The sequence below is a fragment of the Moschus berezovskii genome, chromosome 9 (genome assembly GCF_049115385.1).
Source record: "Moschus berezovskii isolate FMDL1 chromosome 9, NW_MosBer_1.0, whole genome shotgun sequence".
Taxonomy (NCBI): domain Eukaryota; kingdom Metazoa; phylum Chordata; class Mammalia; order Artiodactyla; family Moschidae; genus Moschus; species Moschus berezovskii.
The window spans coordinates 37,100,454-37,121,669 of record NC_142468.1 but is presented as its reverse complement, the minus strand read 5'-3'; positions in this window follow the sequence as shown (position 1 = coordinate 37,121,669).

Genomic DNA, 21,216 nt, shown 5'->3' with positions numbered 1-21,216 from the left:
ATCATGGCATATCCTGTTAGTCCAAAAGCTTTTACTAGCTTTCTGGGGTATTTCTGAAACAAAGGTCAAATTTCTTAGCATAGTATTCAAGGCCACTAATAAACTAAAACTGTCCCATACTTCAAAACTTATCTGCCATTTTCTATTCACACACAGCTAATGCTCTACCCAAAACAGACTCATCTCCTTTCCTGGATCATGTCATAGACTTTCACACTTTTAGAACTTTGTATTTTTCTTCTAGCTTCATCTATTCAAATCTGGCTTCTCTTCTAAAGACTAATTCAAATGTCATATCTCTAGGTGGCCTCAACTGATCACAAGGAAAAATAAACTGCTTCCTCCTCAAAGCCCATATAACACTGTGCTTATCCCTCTGTTACAATTCAACTCTTTCTAAGATGAATCACATTAAGAAATCTAACTTGCATTCACTAATTTTCCATCTCTTCCTAAAAGAGACAGTAGTTAATCCCTCTGAAGGTGGTCCTGAATGCCTAGCATGTTGCCTTAAATAAGACAAGCAGTTTATAAATGGCTCTTATGCTAGAACTGACCAGTACAGAAATTATCAATTTTCACTAAAAGCTAAACCATGACTAAAAGACTAAGTCGAGAATCACAACCAATAAGGCTGAGAGGGAAGGACGGAACCTCAGTAAATGTCACTCAAACTGAGGCCCACAAATATATCTTTCATAAAAGAACAGAAATGACCTAATCCATTCTTCTCAACATTTCTATATTCACACATACTCGAAAAGGGTTTGACACTAATTGAGAACTGCCACCCTAACCAAATGGAGAGACCAACTCGTTTTCAACAGTACAGACTTAAGTGCTACATTTAAAAGGGTTCAATCAAGGCTCAAGGCTTCCCTCATAGCACAGTTGGTAAAGAATCTGCCTGCAATGCAGAGACCCTGGGTCGGGAAAATCTGCTAGAGAAGGGATAAGTACCCACTCCAATATTCTTGGACTTCTGTTGTGTCTCAGCTGGTAAAGAATTCACCTGCAATGTGGGAGACCTAGGTTCGATCCCTGGGTTGGGAAGATCCCCTGGAGAAGGGAAAGGCTACCCACTCCAGTATTCTGGCCAGGAGAATTCCACAAACTGTATAGTCCATGGAGTCGCAGAGTCGGAAACGACTGAGCGACTTTCACTTCACTTCACAATCAAGGTTTAACAGATAACCATCACAATAAAAAATGATCTATATATACATAATACAAATATAATAAATATACAAGTATATGTTACATATATACACACACATCTGAGATAAGTTTCATTTAAACACCTCTACATAGAGACCTAACAATGACTTAATAAAACAAATATTTAGTTCACATTTTTCCCTTCATTTCAAAAAGGAAAAAAAAGCCAAGAACTGAAACCATCTCCTTAGCCTTACTGGCATTAAGTAATCAAATTCCCTGCTACTAAGAAATCTGAGACAGACTAATTGCAGTTCTTAGTCTCACCTGGAATGAAAAAACAAACTAAAACTTCCAAAAGAAAATCATAATTTTCCAACATCTTTCTGCCTCTACTCTAAAACTTTTGAGTCAACTCTTCCTGAGATGAATCACCTTAAGAAATGAATCTCTTAATTGCACCATATAAGCTAAACAGTAAGCCATGACCTCATCACCCTGGTTGTAATAAAAGGGCAGAGACACTCAGGCATTTCAACAACATCTTAATTCATGCAGTGTTCTGGTTTATTATAAAGCAGGCCCGTATGAAGGAAGACATTTTTTTTAAATGCTTTTATCTTTGTTTTGCATGTTAGCAGATCTCAAGTTCTCATACCTCTGCAGATAGAGGCCTGGACAGTGATAAAGCTAAGCAGGCAGGCCGATAAATTTACCTGAGAAAGAAACTCTGTCTTGAAAATGACACAAGGACTCAAGATGAGATAGAAGTTGAAGGTCCTCAAGCTATATAATTACTCCCCAAGCTCAAGCTAAAAGCATACAAACAAACAAAACCTGGGTCTGAACAAACACCTGAAAGCCACAGACCAGAGAAAAAGCAAAAGGAAGCTGGAATAGTTGAGCTTGAGAAAAGTGAAAAGTCAAAGTCGTTCAATTGTGTCCAACTCTTTGCAACCCCATGGACTGTATAGTCCATGGACTTCTCTAGGCCAGAGTACTAGACTGGGTAGCTTTTCCCTTCTCCAGGGGATCTTCCCAACCCAGGGATTGAACCCAGGTCTCCTGCATTGTAGGTGGACTCTTTACCAGCTGAGCCACAAGGGAAGCCCTGAGCTTGAGAAGAAAGGCTAAAAATGCAATACTACATCCCTTAGGTAGCATATCAATTTTTGAGCCTTGATTTACCATGAGGTCTTCTGAGGATTATTAGTAGCTTTATTATTTTGCTTGAAGTAGCACTGGTATCTCATCTACACATGGAGACCTCTGCAGAGTGCAGCCTATGTAAGCACAAATCTCTATCTACTCTGTACCTGTGGCTCAGAGGATAAAGCGTCTGCCTGCAACGTGGAAGACCTGGGTTAGATCCCCGGGTCGGGAAGATCCCCTGGAGAAGGAAATGGCAACCCACTCCTGTACTCTTGCCTGGAAAATTCCACAGACAGAGGAACCTGGTAGGCTACAGTCATGGGATCGCAAAGAGTCACACACAACTGAGCAACTTCACCTCACTCTGTACCTGGTACCAAGGAAAAAGTATTTATAAAATGATGGTCTGATGAGATAATAAACTATTTGGATAACTTTTTAAGAAAGTTAATCTTAGTGTATGGAAAGGACACTATTTGTACAATTCCAAATACAGATATTTCAGTAGCAGTTAACAATTTAGCCTGTGAAATCACAAAAATGCACTTAACTTGTTTAGGATGGAAATCACCCCAGCATATCAAGGTGGTACAGAAAGGTACAGCCACCATCAGAATCAACAGTATTCAATAATTCTATAGGCTTAAACACTGAGCTGGAGTGAACAGTCTTCTTTTGTATCATTTCCTAGCCACATTGCTCTATTGTTCCCAGCATTTTCAGATGGTGCTATTGATTGCAAATAGCCGTAAGCTTGCAGTTTTGCATTCCACTGCTTATCACTGTCAGAGCCTCTACCAATGGGCCTACTGTTCTGAGTGTCCCAGTTAGAACTGTGCCTCCATTTTTAAACTGGGCTCACAGGAGAAAAAAGCACAGCTGAAAACATCTGAAAGCACATAACCCTGGGTTCATGATGTCACTCACTGTATCCCATAGAGCGAGATGGTTCCAAGAACTGTAATTTCACCACCTGTTAAAAAAAAAAAGTTAAAAAAGTGAAAGTCTTGGTCACTCGGTCATGTCTAACTCTTTGTGACCCCATGGACTGTAGCCCACCAGGCTCCTATGTCCATGGCATTATCCAGGCAAGAATACTGGAGTGGGTAGCCATTCTTTTCTCCAGGGGATCTTCCCTACCCAGGGATCGAACCCAGGTCTCCTGCATTGCAGGAAGATTCTTTACCATCTGAGCCACCAGGGAAGCCCCATCTATAAAAAGGAAATAGCCATTTTCACTTGTATCCTGAGACTCAATAGCTATGACGTAGTGATTTATAAGTAGTGCTGCTTTGGTAAAAAAAAAAAAAAAAATTAGTCAATCATCTTATGAGAACTGTTCAGAAATAACCGAGCAGATTGTTAGCCATGACCAGGAAGATTCTGCCTCATGATCAAGACTAAATCCCTTTCTGTGACAACACTAAGTTACAATGTGTGTGATTGATGTGGCCTTTAAACTACTAAAATTAAGAAAGGCGCTTTGCTTTATTGACTGTGGCATACACTATTTTCAACAAAGGCATTTCTGTAACAAAGAAGAAACAAAGGGGTGGGAGTACAATTTGTAAAAATCTTTTGTCCAAGCACCTTGGAAGAGATCACTTCTGGGAACAGTCCAGCACCTTTAGAAGGTAACAGCGTTGTCCCGGTCAGTTACAAAGAAGTTAAGGAAAACAATACTCCTAAATGCCATGGAGTTGGTGGAATTAGGATATATACCACTTAACAAAAGCATTTACGCAAGGGCAACACAAGCACATGAAACTTTCCTTTCCTCCTCCATTTGTTCAATGCTGAATGGCAGCAAAAGGAAAGGAAGAAAGGAGTTTCAACTTAATGGAGTCATCCGCCTCCTAATAAGAAAGTTCTTCACAAAGTAGGAATGAAGAAAAGTACCATGCATTTGTACAATTTCTAAGACATTTCAGGATTCCCTACACAGAAGAGTATGTTCCGAATACTTAAAAACAAAACAGTAAGAAATAAAAGTTGAACTTAATTTAACTATGACATTGTCTGGTATTTCTAGAGGGATGGAGGGATGCTGAAATGAGAAAAAGAGATTAAATATTCAAGACCACGATAATAATCCATGAACTTACTTTACTGCTATTTCAGGATTTTTTCACCAAACTTTAAGTACGTAAGAAAACTGTATGCATTAAGAAATCAGAGACTGAGATTTTTGTTTCTCTTTCTGCTTACACTGTTTTACAAAGCAACCTTCAGCAGCCCTAGTTTATCTTTGCCACTGTGTCTGCTGCCTTGTCAGTGTTTAGATCAAGTTTTGAAACTTGTGTCTTTAGCTGGCCACGAAAAGGCAGCTGGCCCAGAGAGACCAGAATCAGGGAGAGAGAAGTTGCAAGGCTTATCAAGTTATCCGAGAGGCCCTGTTGCACTCATCCTTTGTAAACAGTAAGACATGTCATGTCCCTGGTTGCTGTCATTGCTGACAGTTCTCTAAAGACCAGTAAGTGTTGAATTCTTTAAAGCTGGATTGTGCCCAGTGAGAGAAATGATAGTGCGAGATGAGGGGGCCTTCATGGATATCTGAGTACCTTGGGAAAAGACAAGAATTAAGGCTTTTCACTCAGCAACCTAATGAAAACTAGACAAATAGTCTTGCATTTAATGTATAGTTTCCATCAATTCATGCTTCTTTTGTTAGGAACAATTCCAGCCTGTATAGGAAAAGAGGCAGTTAGATATAAAGAAATAAGTTTTCACTGACAAGGAAGCTTCAGGTAAAGCAATGCTTATGAAGGGACAAGAGCCTGAGTTTACATTGGTAAATTTCCATTACACAACCATTTCACAGCTTTAACTTCATAGACCTCAAAACTTTATGTCCTTGAACAAGTAATCAAATACAAAAGGACAGAACTAAATAATCCATCCAAGGTGGCCAGGACTATATGCAAAACACAAAGAATAAAATACAAATCTTTAAGGAATACAGGAAACTGTAACAAAGAAGGAAGGGATTTGAAAATAAGTTACAAATGCAGTACCTAGTGCTTAAAGAACAACAAACTTTATATTCTCTGCTGTAAAATCCATAAAGGTATCTTTTGAAAAAAGATTTATTTGTATAATAAGTTAATCAAATCATTTAAAAACTCTGATTGACACCATTATTCACCATTTCTAACCTCAGGCTTTTAAAATGTATAAAATGAAGATCAAATTATTTTCATGGAAACTGGTAATATGTTGAAGTAGAATCAACTCCACATTAGATATCAAAATCTCATTATAATAGCAACTGGTAATAATGTTATATTCAAGACCACCATTGCCATGATATTTAAGCTATAGATTCGAAGGTTAATTATGTTTCAGAGGAAAGGAAATTTCCAGTGTTCCTATTTTGTTCTTCCTAAGATGATTTCTTGAAAACATTTGCTCCATTAAATGATCAAAAATGTTTGAGAGGACAAAATGTCTTAGATCCACTTGTAAAATATTAGGTTCTAAAACCTTTAAGAAAGATTATCCTTTCCATATCAAACTCATCCCTGAAATAAGGATCATCTCTACAAACAAAGCCAGAACCTAACGGTACATTATTCAACTTGGATTTTTACTTATTTCTATATAAGAAATGATATTTGATTGTATAGAATTATAGATTATTCTTCCCAAGTTTGTTCTTTTTATCTCTTCAGTTTTCTTGATTCAAACATCCAGACCATATCTTACATAGCTAAAGTTCAAGCACTGAATCTTAGAGTCTGTCTGAACCATAGAATGCAGAGAGCAATTTAAGGGGAAAAAAATTATATATATATATATATTTCCATTAACTAAATAAAGATCACCAATTTTCCTATAAGCATAAAAACTAAAAACCCATTGTCATGGCCTAAACAGTCACTGCTGAGCAGCTTTCCAAAGAGCAAATGGTAAAAATAAAATAAAATGAAAAAGACTTGCCTGTCATGGGAGTTGGTCAATAAAATGCAACAGTGTTTATTACAACATTTAAAGTCTGTGATTAAGAACACCAAAAGGCCTAAACTAGAAAGGTTTTCAGCCTGTAATTTCCCTGCAGTCCTGGCCTGTACTTCCTTATGAGTTAGCTCAGCAGGGCTTTTTTTCCATGTCCATCATCAGCTTGTAATTATTGCCATTCTCAAAGCTATGCCAGATGGGTCTTTAGAAGCAGGCATGCAGCTTGTTTATGAGAGAAAGAGCTGTAATATTACTCTACACAGAGACCTATCTGGTCCTACTCAAAAGAGCCCTGCTCCTCCTTCCCCCGCTCTGCAGCCCTCCCCTCCAACTTCCCAGCTCACCCCCACCACTACTTTTTCTTCCTCCCCTAGACAACTCTCAGTTTTGGCTCTCAGTCCCAACTGAATGACCTGCTGAAGAGCTGGGATGATGGGAGCCAAGAGATATCTGCATCTTAAAGCATATGGTCTAATCGTCACCTTTCACCATTCACATATGGAGATGAGACCAACACCTAAGGGAAAAACAAACTGGGCTCTTTCTCCAACATAATCCTGTGCAGAGGCTCTACTTAAAACATCAGAATTGCAAGTCTACCTTTCAGAATACAGATCTGCAGAGATAACACATTTTTGCCATCCACTTCTCTTTTCCCACCAGTCCTCATTGGCTAGAAGTGACATTCCCAGCAAGATTCTCAGGGACAACCCTTTCCTCCCTTTGCCTGGTAGAAAGGATTTGTATGAAGGTTGAGGTCAAGGAGCTGTGCGAAGCAACACAGGGAAAGGCAAAAGCGGCTAACCAGGGTTCCTCTGGTGATAGGCCTGGGGTGTTAGGTATCCCAGAGGGCCAAGCAGAGCTTCAATCAGCAGTTAATGAGGCAAGACCTGCAACAGATAGCCACTTTTAACTCACAAAAGCTTTTAGATGTCTCTGTTTACTTTGATCCATTTCAGTTAATTTGAGCCTGGTTAGGTTGCATTTTCCTTTTTTTTTTGGTTAGATAAACCCTCTGCTCCCACTCCATCTCCACCCCCACCTCCCAAACAATAGGATCATTTACCAACTTTATACTTAAGTTTTGAGATCCTCTGTCAGGGTAGGTAACAGTTATACAAAATACAATGCAAGGAAGGCCAGTACCCGCAGTCTGCCTATAGAATGGAAATTTCAAAATCCCACCAAAAGGGTGGGAAGGGAAAGGCTTCATTTTCCAGGGAGATTTAGTTATTTGTTTCTGATTAGGTGAAGTACGCCTTCTTTTATCTTTTGTTATTTTTACCCATGTGATGACCGGAGAGCTTTCTTTGTTACAATGTTTCAGCGCAAATAAACAAATTTACTAGAATATGAAATAATCCAGAAAAGAACTGTACCTGATAGTCACAGACGTGGAGATCCCTAAACTGGCCAGAGTTTCCAGGCCTCGTGGTTGGAGCTGGAATCCCGTCTGGGAAACAAGAAGAGCTCCTGCTCTGAAGGATTTGCCCGTGGGTCTGTTAATCGGAGAAGGCAATGGCAAGCCACTCCAGTACTCTTGCCTAGAAAATCCCATGGATGGAGGAGCCTGGTAGGCTGCAGTCCATGGGGTCGCTAAGGGTCGGACACGACTGAGCGACTTCACTTTCACTTTTCACTTTCACATATTGGAGAAGGAAGTGGCAACCCACTCCAGTGTTCTTGCCTGGAGAATCCCAGGGACGGGGGAACCTGGTGGGCTTCCGTCTACGAGGTCACAGAGAGTCGGACACGACTGAAGTGACTTAGCAGCAGCTGCTGCCTGTTAATGGGGATATGCTGGTGTAATGAGCCTTTAATTAGGTCAGTTCGATGCTTGACCACACAGAACTGTTGGGCCGCGTCTGAGGAGCCTACTCATGGGTACGGGTAACAGTCCCGGAACCCTTCCCAGCATGCCTTGCACGGCCTCGCTCTCCCTGCATGCCCTGGAGGGCCCCACTATCCCAGCAAGCCCTGGCGACCTCACCATCCCGGCGTGCCCTGGGGCCCTTACTCAATTATTACTCGGTTTATATCCTCTTACCTACAGCCATCTCTTATTCTCTCTGTCTCTCTCCTCTACTACTTCCCAAAATACCTTTCCCTTGGTCAAAATATTATATTTGAGGCAGGTGTGAATTTAAAGAAAAAGAAACTTCTAGTCATCCAGCCAGTAAAATTAATTTAACAAACACACATGGGCAGATTTGATTTGATATTGCTCAAAAATATTTTTTTTCTCAAGTGATCCATAGTCCTGTTCTTCAATCTCCACCCCTGTTCTGACTTCTACTTATCCAGGAAGTATTATGAAGACATATAAGTTAATGGAAGGAAGAGGATGAAATCTTTCTGCCCTTTTGCCATTAAATAAATTGGAACTGCTTTTAAGTGTTCTCTTTGAAATCCTGTCCACTGAAGACCCGAGGAATCATCAGAAGTTAGGAAACCCAGTTTCTATTTTGAGTCCTTGTTGAGAAAGGGAAGGACTTAGTATCCAGCTTTGAGCTAATGTTACATGCCAGAAAGGGTCTTAGGCAATGAAGGTGCTTTATCTGTTGCTCTACATCAGGGCCTCAGCTGTAACAGTCTTCATTTCTTTTCCTCTTTACCGAGTCTTTAAAATGAAAGTAAGACTGATTTATCACTGAAGAACATTGAACTCTGGTTGAAAGGCATTCAGTTCAGAAGAAACAAGTTCAGAGGTTTTAAACTGTATTGATAGAGAACAGTCATAGTAACAGCTAATATTTACTTAGTGCTTATAAGGGACAACTGTGCTATATGTTTTAGGATTCTGTGTAATTTGTAGTATGTTTCACATACAAGCTCACTAAATTCTTTCAGTTAATGACGGTGGCAGTTGCTAAGCTATAGGCCAAGTTATTCCTTTCATTCATGGTCGAGGGAGAGATGACACGGGCATGTTGAGTCACTCAAAACAGGCTCAAACCACCCCAAGGAGTTTGCTTGATGAAAGGTTTTCCTTTCCTTCAAAGCCACTTCCTGTGTCACATGACCTGTATCACTCCAAAGATAATAACACTTCATGCTTCCAGAACACTTTTATCCAAAGATTTCAAAGCATTTTCAAATGTTAATTAAGCCTTCACCATTCTGGAAGATAGCAATGCCAATCTTGCTGTTTAAATACTGTATTCCAGAACACAGGTTGTTCTAATCACTGAGAGGGAAATGGAGGCCTCTCTGAGCAAATCCAGTGTGTAAGCCACCACCCAAACACTGATGACACCCAGAATTGTCCTATGTCTCCTGGGAAACCACCACAGCATCTCTGTTCTAAATTGTCCACTGATCCCACTGGTTGTTTACCTTGGAAGAACCACATCAAAGAAAAAAAAGGGTAAGCAGGAAAAAAAAGACTTTCTAATAGTTCCATTTTGTCTAGGGGTAAAAATGTAATTTTTTATAAGCACTCTCAACAAACAACTACATGCCTTTGTTATATGCCTCTTCATTTATCACGATAACCAGAGGGGGAAAAATAATCAACTTTCCCAAGGCTTAGATGTGACTATTGAGACTGCAGTTTACCTATCCTCCTGTTTAACAGACATCACGAACCATACTGATCCATCCAGGAACAAATTTCAGGCAGTTTGTGTATCCTATTTAGTCTGAATAAAAGAAGACCACATAGCAACCAAGACCCTTCTAGATTTGCCTTGCCTTTTTCCTGGCTTCATTTCCCTTCACTTACCACACTGGCTTTCCCTCCATCCTTCCAGTAAGCCAAGCTTTTTTCTACCACGGGGTCTTTGCACAGGATTTTCCCTTTTTCTAGGGTGCTTTATTCCCTGTTCTTAATGAAACTCTTAGTTCCCAGTTTAAAGGTTACTTCTTCAGAGAAGATTTACCTTTCTATTACTAAATTAACTTCTATTAATATTTCCTCTAGTGACAGATTGTTTTGGTAATAACTGGTGAGATTGTCTTTGTTAAATGTTCTCCTAGATTATAAGCTCCACAAGAACAGGGACACGGTCTGTCCGGCTCACCACTGCGTAACCCATGCCCAGCATTTTGGATGACTTCAAAAAAAAAGCTGTTGAATATATCATTGAGTGACTAAATCTTTTAACTTCGTTTGCAAATCACATTTTTCTTCTGAAGTGATATTACAGGACAGAGAGAACAAGAGAGAAATAGATATCAGAAGTTAGGTTGTAATCATTTAAGGCCTTGATTTATTTCTGTCAATACTGAGAATAGCAAACAGTATTTGAACTATTTGAATAAATACAATTTTTACTATATTTTAAGCTGCTGGAGTAGGTGTTTTACCTATCCATTCTCACAATAATGTTGGGAAGTAAGAAACTGTTATCCCCATTTTGTGCTCATGAGGACTAAGTAATTCTCACATGTTTCTGAGACTCCTCCTTCCATTTTTTTGTTTGTTTGCTTGTTTATGGAGCACTCACTATTTGCAGGCACTTCAGTGGCAGAGTGATAAATGAGACAGCCATGGCCCTCTTCTTGAGAGCTTGTCTTTGATCCTCCACGGCAATAGCACAGTGCATTCTGGCATGCCACTGGTGCTCAATAAATGCTAAAACAGTATGAATCAGGTTTAAAAAAAAACAAAGAACTATAATTGAATCTCTTCAGAGTTTTAAAGGTCCAGTAATATTGCTACAGTACTGGTGATCATTACATGATTCTGCTGGGGGACATATGGTTTACCGTTCATTCTGTAAAGGTGTAGAGTGTACAAGGAGGTCACCAGTCACTCCAATATTCTAATAAAAAATATGGTGATTGTCAGTAGTGAGTTTAATTAATGGTGCCATACAGTGGCCAAAATGATCTTTCTAAAACACAAATTAGAAAACCAGACCATATCTCACCCATGATTTATAACCTTCTAGGGCTTCCCATTGGCCTTGGGATAGAGTCCAGTCTCTCCATCTTCTTGACATAGATGACAAGAGCTTGACTCCCTCATTGGAACTGTGTCTCTTCCACTGACTACACTTACTATTTTTCAGACTTTGTAAAAAAAAAAAAAAAACATTTAACTCCTCCAACACCTCTAGGCCTTAGATAGGATGTTCCATCTTTTGTAACACTCTCTCTGCACTCTTTGTCTTCATTGAGGGGATGGTTTATTTGTGCAGAATTTTTACTGGGCAGTGCGCCTAGGACCAATACCTGTGAATAGGAAGGGAAGTGGGATCGGGCAGAAGGAAAAGCTTATCTCCAATGTAGGTGCAATTGAAGCCTCAGTTGATCTTCTGAGGAACTCTGGAGCTGAGATGGCCCTTCAGAGATGTCTGAATAAAGGTAAAAAGGTAGTCCTTTTACCTCAGCTGCCCCCAGAGATTGAGATAACCTTGAGCAAGGTAGCTTCCTTCAGCAGAGAGCAATTCCTAGGGAAACACCTCAGCTGAGAATCATCAAAAAGGCAGCACTACTGCCAGCAGGGGAAGGATTGTTTCCATCCTTAAGGAGGAGCTGGGTGATGCACCCCAACATCCATGACAGTCTGGTTAACTCTAGTCATTTTTCTGGCCTCAACCTAAATATCTCTTCCTCCAGGAAGCCTCTCCTGATTACCTAAGCCTGCTGCAAAACACCTGTTGCTGCCCCATGGTGACGTGCTTCACATTATATTATAATTATCTGTTCTGTGTCTGTATTCCCCCAGGAAAACATAAACCACATGAAAAAGGACTTGGTGTCTATCTTACTAACATTCTGTCTACCAATATTCAAATAATCATGAACAAATTAAAGAATGAAGGACAAATTAAAGACTCCATTTTGATTTTTAAAAAATTTTATACAAATGTCAAAAAGTCTGAAAGACTATTTACCAAAACATTTGGTTATCTCTTGGTAGCAGAATTATGTGTGGTTTTTATTTCCTTTATTATACCTTTTCATACATCTAAGTTTTTATAAGCACATGTGAGTTTTTTTTTTAATTTTTTATAAGTAATAATCGTTTTGAAGAAAAAAATAAACCTGACTTACTATAATATAGGGTTGGCAAAAAAATTCGTTCGGGTTTACATACCAGCACATGGAAAAACCTAAGCGAAATTTTTGGCCAACCCAATAATGACTATCATCAACAGACTCATCCTGTGAAGTTCTTATTTTTTCTTTTATTGGAATTTATAGTCCATAAAGCAGTTTTACATAAATGATTTTGTTTAATCTTGACAAAAAGTCAACAGGAGGAGAAAGGCAAGAATGATATTTTGATTCCTACTGAACTATAGAATAAAACCAGCCCCTTCAATCAGGAATGAGTTAATGTACCCTCACAACCTTGGAGCCCAGCTGTCTTCTTTTTCTCCAATAAGTCCATATTTGATGCAGTCTTAATAGGCCCTGGGGACAACGGTGATATAAAAAAAACGAATGGAAGCCATCTCACCCTATCGTCCCTGGGTCTTGCTGGCTACAGTCCCTATCCTCACTTTTCTCTCTCCCTGCTCCTATTCATAAAAGAGAGTATAATGTCTCTCCTGTGGCCTTATTTTCATCATTTGTTTGCACAAGCGTAATCTGCAAGGCCAGCTAGAGTTGAAAGCCCTGTTTTCCCCTCACATCTCATGTCCCCCTTCTCTCCTAGGAATGATAACACTTCACATATGGATAGCACTTTCCAGAAGGCTTCCGCATACATCACCTCACTGGGTCCTCCTAATAAACCTTTGAGGTCTGCACATCAGATAGCATTACCCTGCATTAGATAAGGAAACCAAAACACAGGTTGTGTGACTTGCCAAAAATCACAGTTAGTTACTGATAAACAAAGAACTAGAATCTGGGGCCTTACAGGAAAAGCCCAGAACCCTCTGTGTTTTTGCTTTGATCTTGTAGTCTAGCATATGACCCACTGATAGAGCCCTGCAGAATCTAAAACTTGTTACAAACTAAACTGATGAAAGCAAGATTGTGGGTTCAATTTCCAAGTGGCCAGTTGTGATGCTTGCACTGGAGTGTGCAAAAGCAGGCAACAGACCAGCAAGTAGGACCCAACTTACAAAAAGGACTTGTTAAGAATGTGTAGATGATTTAGTTCAATTCCACCACCATCATGAACTGAATACCTTAGTTACCTGTTCTTTAAAGCCTACAGAAATATATAATAACCTTCCTTAGAAAGAGACTATACAAATCTATGTTTCTATAACTGACATATTCTGTCATCATAGTTTTCTTGGGATAGTCTCAACTTATACTAATTGTCCTGGTGCAATTAATGGCTCTCCCTTTCACTCAGAAAAAAAGTCCCAGTGTGGAGGATAATTTATATAGTCATCCTATATACATCTCACAGAGAACAAATGCGCAATTTCAGTAGACACTGAACATATTGATTTTCAATAGGCCAAGTCCCAAATGTTATAAGAAGGACTGCTGTTATTGAACTACACTGCTGGAAAATTTCCCGGTGTTAAATGGCCTTCAGTAAGGACACAGTAAGACACACATCCCTTTGTGTTCTGTGGGGCTCAAGTTTTAAAACGTAGTGAAATTCTGGCTAGCTGCAATCCATTTGCTAAATGATTTTGGTTTTTCTCCACCTTATTCTCTCACCTGATACAGTATCTTTTCTCATTGCTTATCATAAGTGTTCCTTTCCACATTCATTTTTAAAAGTGAGAAGAAACAAATTAGAATTCATGTTTTTTGGCTTAAAATTATAATGCCTCCTACATTTCCCAAAGGAATCCTGCCAAAACAATGGCCTAGAACAACAACAATTTGCCAAAATGTAAGAGATAAGATCTTCATGGCAATTTCAGCTCAAGACTTTGAGCTTGTGAAAATCTTTTTCCCCATCTGTAATATGGAGAGAATACCTACTCTTGAGTTGCTGAAAAACATAAGTTGCTGTGACTCATGCAATTGGTAAACAATTTATTTTGATCTCCTTAGAAGTTCCAGTACTGTCTCAACAAAAGACTTGGTCCTCATTCTCAGGAAACAAAATCTTGTTCCAAAGGACAGACTCAAGATAGTATATAATTAAACACCAAGAGTATACTTCAAAAAGCAGTATGGGTTAGCCTTAGGAGAAAGTGGTATGGGTTGGAGTAGTAAGCAAGCAAGTCAGTGGTAATACTTTTTCCCAAAAGCACCCCCAAACAGCTCAAGAAAATTATCTGAAGGGTGTGTAGGTGCATGCTCAGTTGCTTCAACTGTGTCTAACTCTTTGTGACCCTGTGCTTGTAGCCCACCAGGATCTTCTGTCCACAGGATTCTCCAGGCAAGAATACTGGAATAGATTGCCATGCCCCCCTCGAGGGGATCTTCCCCACCCAAGGATCAAACCTGAGTCTCCTACATTGGAGGTGGATTCTTAACAGTTGAGGCAATCGGAAAGCCCATCTGAGGGGTATACAGCCACTTTTCCAAAGTCCCCATGGATTCAACAGAACTTTTTTACTTTTTCAATAAAGGCCTTAAGTGATTCAGACACTTCATGAAATAAATTAATGTATATATTTGAGTAACCCAGTTCAATCATCTGAGCAAGCAAAGATGGCAAAATCTACATTCTGTTGAGATTTTTTGATCCTTTTTTTATTTTTTCACACAGCTCTGTCTTCCACTATCATTGTAACAAGCCTAACCAGACTGCGGTTCTTTCTGAGGTATACACAGGTAAACACAGTGTCTAAAAGACAGGAGTAAACACATCCACCCATATCCCAGAAGAAAACAGACAGGAAGAGACAGTAACCTCTTTGAAGCAAGAATTTAGCTATTCTGTGGTAATACACCTCTCTTACAATCAAGAATCTTTCCATATTACTGAGCACCTACAGGTTCTCTGACCAGGCCCTGTGGCAAAGATCTTTGTCCTGCAGGAATGCCTGAATTGGGAGAGCGACTGCAATAGGGCCCTTAGCCAGATAGTAGATTAGACTGTTTATACAAACTCAGTCTTAAATTAACTTTCCAGTTAGCCCCATTTTACAGATGAGGAAACAAATGCTCAGAGAAAATATTATGCCCAAGGTTACAAAGTGGTAAACTAGAATTAAATTCAGGGTTTTCATGGTTTCAAAGCCTCTGCTCTTTTTATAATCCCAGGCTTGCTTTGTTCTCATTTTCATTGCAAGCCCTGTTATTTGGCACTGCTAAAGAGAACGATTTGATATCTGGATGTTTTTCCCACCAGGATCCTCCCAGAAGAAGATGTCCTAACTTCAGTGCAACAAAAACCTGAGCGATAACATCAGATTTTGCCAGAATGGAGTTACATCCTGGCTGTCATACAGAAACCCAGGCCTCCGACAGTGAGCACACTATTATGCCACGTTCTTTCAACAACTCCAGAATGGAGGAAAACAATAACATGGGTAATTTAAAATAATAGAGGATTTTTTTTAATCCTTTGTGTCTGAAGCTTTGAATTAATTATATGATTATTATTTTATTTACTTGTGTTCCTAACCACATTTTTCTAATGTTAAATTATAGTTGTTCCACAGTTTCTGAAACAATGTTAGCTAAGTAGTAGAGCAAGTCAGCCAAGAAAATACCAGACAGCAGAGAAACTAAATTCAGGGCCCAGCTTCTATAAGGCCAAAATGCTGGTGGCATCAGACATGTTACTAACTTATCTGGCCCTCAGTTTCCTCAAGAACAAAATAAAGGGGACTAACCCGGTGACCCAGTGGCTAAGACACAGCATTCCCAATACAGAGAGCTGAGGTTCAATCTCTGATCAGAGAGCTAGAGTCCACATGCTGAGTAAGGGTTTCCATGCCACAAGACCCAGGACAGCCAAATCAACTTTTTTAAAAGAGAAAAAGAAAATGAAGGGATCCATCTAGAATATTTATCTGTCTATTCATTAAATACTTATTATTAGTTATCAATATAAGTCTTAGCCCTCATGATGTTTACAGTCTAGTGAGCTTCCCTGATGGCTCAATGGTTAAAGAATCTGCCTGCAATGTAGACAGGAGACACTGGTTCCATCCCTGGGTTGGCAAGATGCCCTGGAGGAGAAAATGGCAACCCATTACAGTATTCTTGTCTGGAGAATTCCATGGACAGAGGAGGCTGGAGGGCTACAGTCAAAGATTCACAAAGAGTCAGACACAACTGAGCATGCACGCACAGACAGAAGAAATAAACAAGATGACAATTTCAATAGTGTGATAATTGCTATAAAAAGATAAATACAGGATGCCATGGGAGTGCACGGAGGAGCTTCCAATTCATTCTAGGGGTACTGAAGGGGTGCACAGTTGTGGGAGTGATATCTAAAGCAGAGGCATAAAGGATTAATAGGAGTTAGCAAGCAAAGCAGGCACACACAGAGGGTGGAGCTGCATCCCAGGCAGATAGGACTGCCAAGGGAAAACCTGAGGAGCCCTTCCCTGGCCCCTTGTGAAACTGGCTTAGTCTGGCTAGTTTGTGAAAAGGCAGTTGGAGAGTGGGCAGAGGGGAGATGGAAAGGTAGGAAGCAATTAGATCCATCATTAGGGGCTTTGCCTATCATCAAAAGGAGTTTGGACTTGATTCTTTCCTTTGGAAACTGTTACTGGATCTTACTAAGGACCACACATCCTTCTAGGTTTTGGGGTTACCAGAAGAGCAAAGCAGAGATAGGTTCCTGTTTCTACAGAGTGACATAAGAATCCATTCAAAGGTTAAAGCAGGGAAATGACATGATCAGAGTTTTAGAAAGACCACACTGACTACAGGACACACGGCTTGGACAAGGATAACACTCTTTCAGCTAAAAAATTATAACTCCATGATTTAAAACTTAAGATATAATAAATTATAAAAATCTTATGTTAACACTTATATTATATATGAATATATAATTGTATCCCTTTTCATATGATATCTTTGATTTACAGATTCTTTTGCAAATATTCAACAAATTGAATGGGTTCTTTCCCTTGTTGTATGTTAAGACACAGAAATATTTGGTGGAGAAGGAAAGAGCCAACATGTATTGAGCATACTGAATGGATCCATATTAATAATGTTCACTTTACAGATGATGAATCCTGAACCCCAAACTCAGTTAATTCTAAATGTCACTCAGTGAGAATAAAGCCAAGATCCACAACTCATTTTCTGATTTGTCTGCTGTACATCAAAACCCATAGTTTTATATGTCTCAAGGAGTATCTATAATACAGTCACCAGTGACCTTGAGCTCTCAGAAGACTGATAAAGAACTGACTCATGGGTATCAGTTCGTTGACTCAGTATAGTTATTGATTGTGTAAGCTTGTCCTGAAAGTGAAGTGAAAGTGAAAGGTGCTCAGTCATGTCTGACTCTTTGCGACCCCATGGACTATACAGTTTGTGGAATTCTCCAGGCCAGAATACTGGAGTTGGTAGCCTTTGCCTTCTCCAGGGGATCTTCCCAACCCAGGAATCGAACCAGAGTCTCATGCATAGCAGGCAGATGCTTTACCAACTGAGCTATCATCCTATTTCCGATAAATTGCAAATTCCTGGTGTTCAAAAACCATCTGTATCTCAAAATTCTGCTGTGAGTTTCTAGAAAATAGAACTCAAATCCAGTCAAATATTGAAAACGAGAGTTTCAGGTAGGGAGAAGCTAGTCATTTCCTTGGAGTAGAACGTACAGACAGCGAAAAGAGAGTCAGAACTTGAAAAACATTTAGTGCTTCCTAGAAAGTTGTTTCGGAGAAGGCAATGGCAAGCCACTCCAGTACTCTTGCCTAGAAAATCCCATGGATGGAGGAGCCTGGTAGGCTGCAGTCCGTGGGGTCGCTAAGGGTTGGACACGACTGAGCGACTTCACTTTCACTTTTCACTTTCACACATTGGAGAAGGAAATGGTAACCCACTCCACTGTTCTTGCCTGGAGAATCCCAGGGACGGGGGAGCCTGGTGGGCTTCCGTCTATGGGGTCACACAGAGTCGGACACGACTGAAGTGACTTAGCAGCAGCACCAGCAGAAAGTTGTTTTCCAGTACAAGAAATACTGCTTTCAAGTACAAGAATTCCCTGAACTTCCCAAAAATAAACGAAAAATAAATAATAAAACCCCCTCAGGCTTCAGAGCCCATTCCTGCTCTGTTTACTTAGCACTTTCTTTCCTCTTGGCATGTTGGCTTCCGTCCCCTCCCCAGGAATCCCAGCCCTCACCCAACAGGGCTTTAAGAGGCCTCTGGGAGCTTGGTGGCCTCCCCACACTTCCTGGTCCCCGTCCACCACCCCCAGATCTTCCAGAGTTCCCTGCTTCCTGTCCTGGAGCTAAGCCCCTTACAGGACTCACAGAGGTGGGACACTTTCTTTTGAAGCCCCTGAAAATCTGTTTCTTCTAAAATAAGGCACCTAACAACCACTGAGTGAGGGAAAGTCTGAGTATCTTTCTTCTTTGTTTTGTTTGCTTTTGTTTGAAGCATCATATTCAGTCACATCTGCTCACACCCAAGTTTAGCAGACTGTTGGCTACTTAGAATTCCTAATGTCAGATTTTCTCTGGGTCCACATACTACACACAGGCTTCCCAAGTGGAGCTAGTGGTAAAGAATCTGCCTGCCAATGCAGGAAACACAAGAGACATAGTTTTGATCCCTAGGTCAGGAAGATCCCCAGGAGTAGTAAATGGCACTCCATTCCAGTATTCTTGCATGAAAAACTCCATGGGCAGAGGAGCCTGGCCAGCTCTCGTCTGTGGGGCTGCAAAGACTCGGACATGACTGAGTGACTGAGCACACACATATACACAGACTGTCTTGTGCTTTATTAAACTAGTCATGCTATTTTCATTCCCATTGCTAGAAACTGATCTTTTCAGTGAGCATTTGCTGCAATTCTGGCTAATGAGATGAGAGATGTCTGCTGGTGGGGAAGTCTGAGAAAGTTTTCCTTGCTTTAAAAAAAGAAAAAGAAAAGAGGCACCTCACCTAGGAGGAAGCAGCTCCCTCTCCTTCTAGGTTTGGTAACTAAAAGCATTTTCACAATCTTGCAGTGATGAAGAGAATCCTGAGATTCTGAGAACAGAATCTGACCTACTCAAGGTGGTGGAGCAAGAAGATGGAAAGAACCTGGGCCTTCTTACTAAACCTGGAGATGCCTGACTATAGGGCTCCTTCTTAGGAAAATAAGAAGTTTTCCTCATTGTTTAAGTCATTCTGAATCAGGCTTTCCACATACTTGAAAATGGCATGGCCCACTCTGGAACTGATGAATGAGACAATAAACTTAGTGGTGTGTGATAACAAAAAGCCAGGCATGGAAAGACATAAGAAGAAAGAAAGCTTTCTTTGTCAAGGAAGGAGCAATGCAATGTCTGGATGCAATATAATGTATGCCATTTGACTTTGTCTTTTGGTCCAGCCACCCACCAGATTTGGAGATCATGAGTAAATATTGAAAGAAGTATTTCTGTTTTAAAATTCCATAAGCAACATCCTCCCTCCACCCTGGGGCCCAGAGGAAGATGTTTCTCTTGTTTCAAACTAAAACTCCTACACTTTGGAAGCTCTTGAGCTTCACTTCCTCACTGCAGTGAGAGAAATAGGTGCTCAGTGAATGTCCACCAGAAAGAGGAATCAGAACAAAAAGTGGTGTCCATGGAGCCTGCCAGGTCTGGGGAAGTGGTAGAAGTCCCCCACCCCACCCCATTCCAGATGTGGTGTCCCTAAGCACAGCACGGGAAACTTGCAGGAGACTGTGAAGCCCAGTGGCTCACAGCACTGGCCAGATGGATGGGATCCAGCTGTGAGCACATGTGAGGCTGTCTCTGGAGACTACCAGAGATATTTAGGAGAACATTGCTGGAAGCACGTAATGAAGGACCCTGCACCGACAGGTGGGAGCAAAGGTAGGAGAAATCTGAATGACTGCTGTTCCTGTCACTTTATCCATACCCACAGGTAGCTAAAAGATGAAAGCAATTGAGAAAAAAACAAAGCCTTTGTGCCCCATTAGGAAGGGAGCTAGCATAATATTTTGATGGAATTTCCAGCAAAGCAATAGATGAGAAGTTTAAATCGATTATGGCACTGAACTTTTTGAGTCATTTTTCTTTATACCTATCCAAGCAGAATCATAACCAAGGAGAGAAATGTGGGTCCCATAACGAGAGAACAAGAGTCCACTAACCAGATCAGCCTTCAGATAATTCTGGTAACAGGAATCACTACTTGAAACTTTTTTTTAATCAGATAAAATTAAAAGGGAAGCATTACTCACCTAGAGCCAGACATCCTGGAATGCGAAGACAAGTGGGCCTTAGGAAGTATCACTATGAACAAAGCTAGTGGAGGTGATGGAATTCCAGTTGAGGTATTTCAAATCCTGAAAGACAGTGCTGTGAAATTGCTACACTCAATATGCCAGCAAATTTGGAAAACTCAGCAGTGGCCACAGGACTGGAAAATGTCAGTCTTCATTCTAATCCCTAAGAAAGGCAATGCCAAAGAATGCTCAAACTACCGCACAATTGCACTCATCTCACACGCTAGTAAAGTCATGCTCAAAATTCTCCAAGCCAGGCTTCAGAAATACGTGAACTGTGAACTTTCAGATGTTCAAGTTGGTTTTAGAAAAAGCAGAGGAACCAGAGATCAAATGGATGAACCACTGGATCATCCAAAAAGCAAGGGAGTTCCAGAAAAACATCTATTTCTGCTTTATTAACTATGCCAAAGGGAGAAGGCAATGGCAAGCCACTCCAGTACTCTTGCCTAGAAAATCCCATGGACAGAGGAGCCTGGTGGGCTACAGTCCATGGGGTCGCTACTAGTCGGACAAGACTGAGCAACTTCACTTTCACTTTTCACTTTCACACGTTGGAGAAGGAAATGGCAACCCACTCCAGTGTTCTTGCCTGGAGAATCCCAGGGATGGCGGAGCCTAGTGGGCTGCCGTCCATGCGGTCGCACAGAGTCGGACACGACTGAAATGACTTAGCAGCAGCAACTATGCCAAGCCTTTGACTGTGT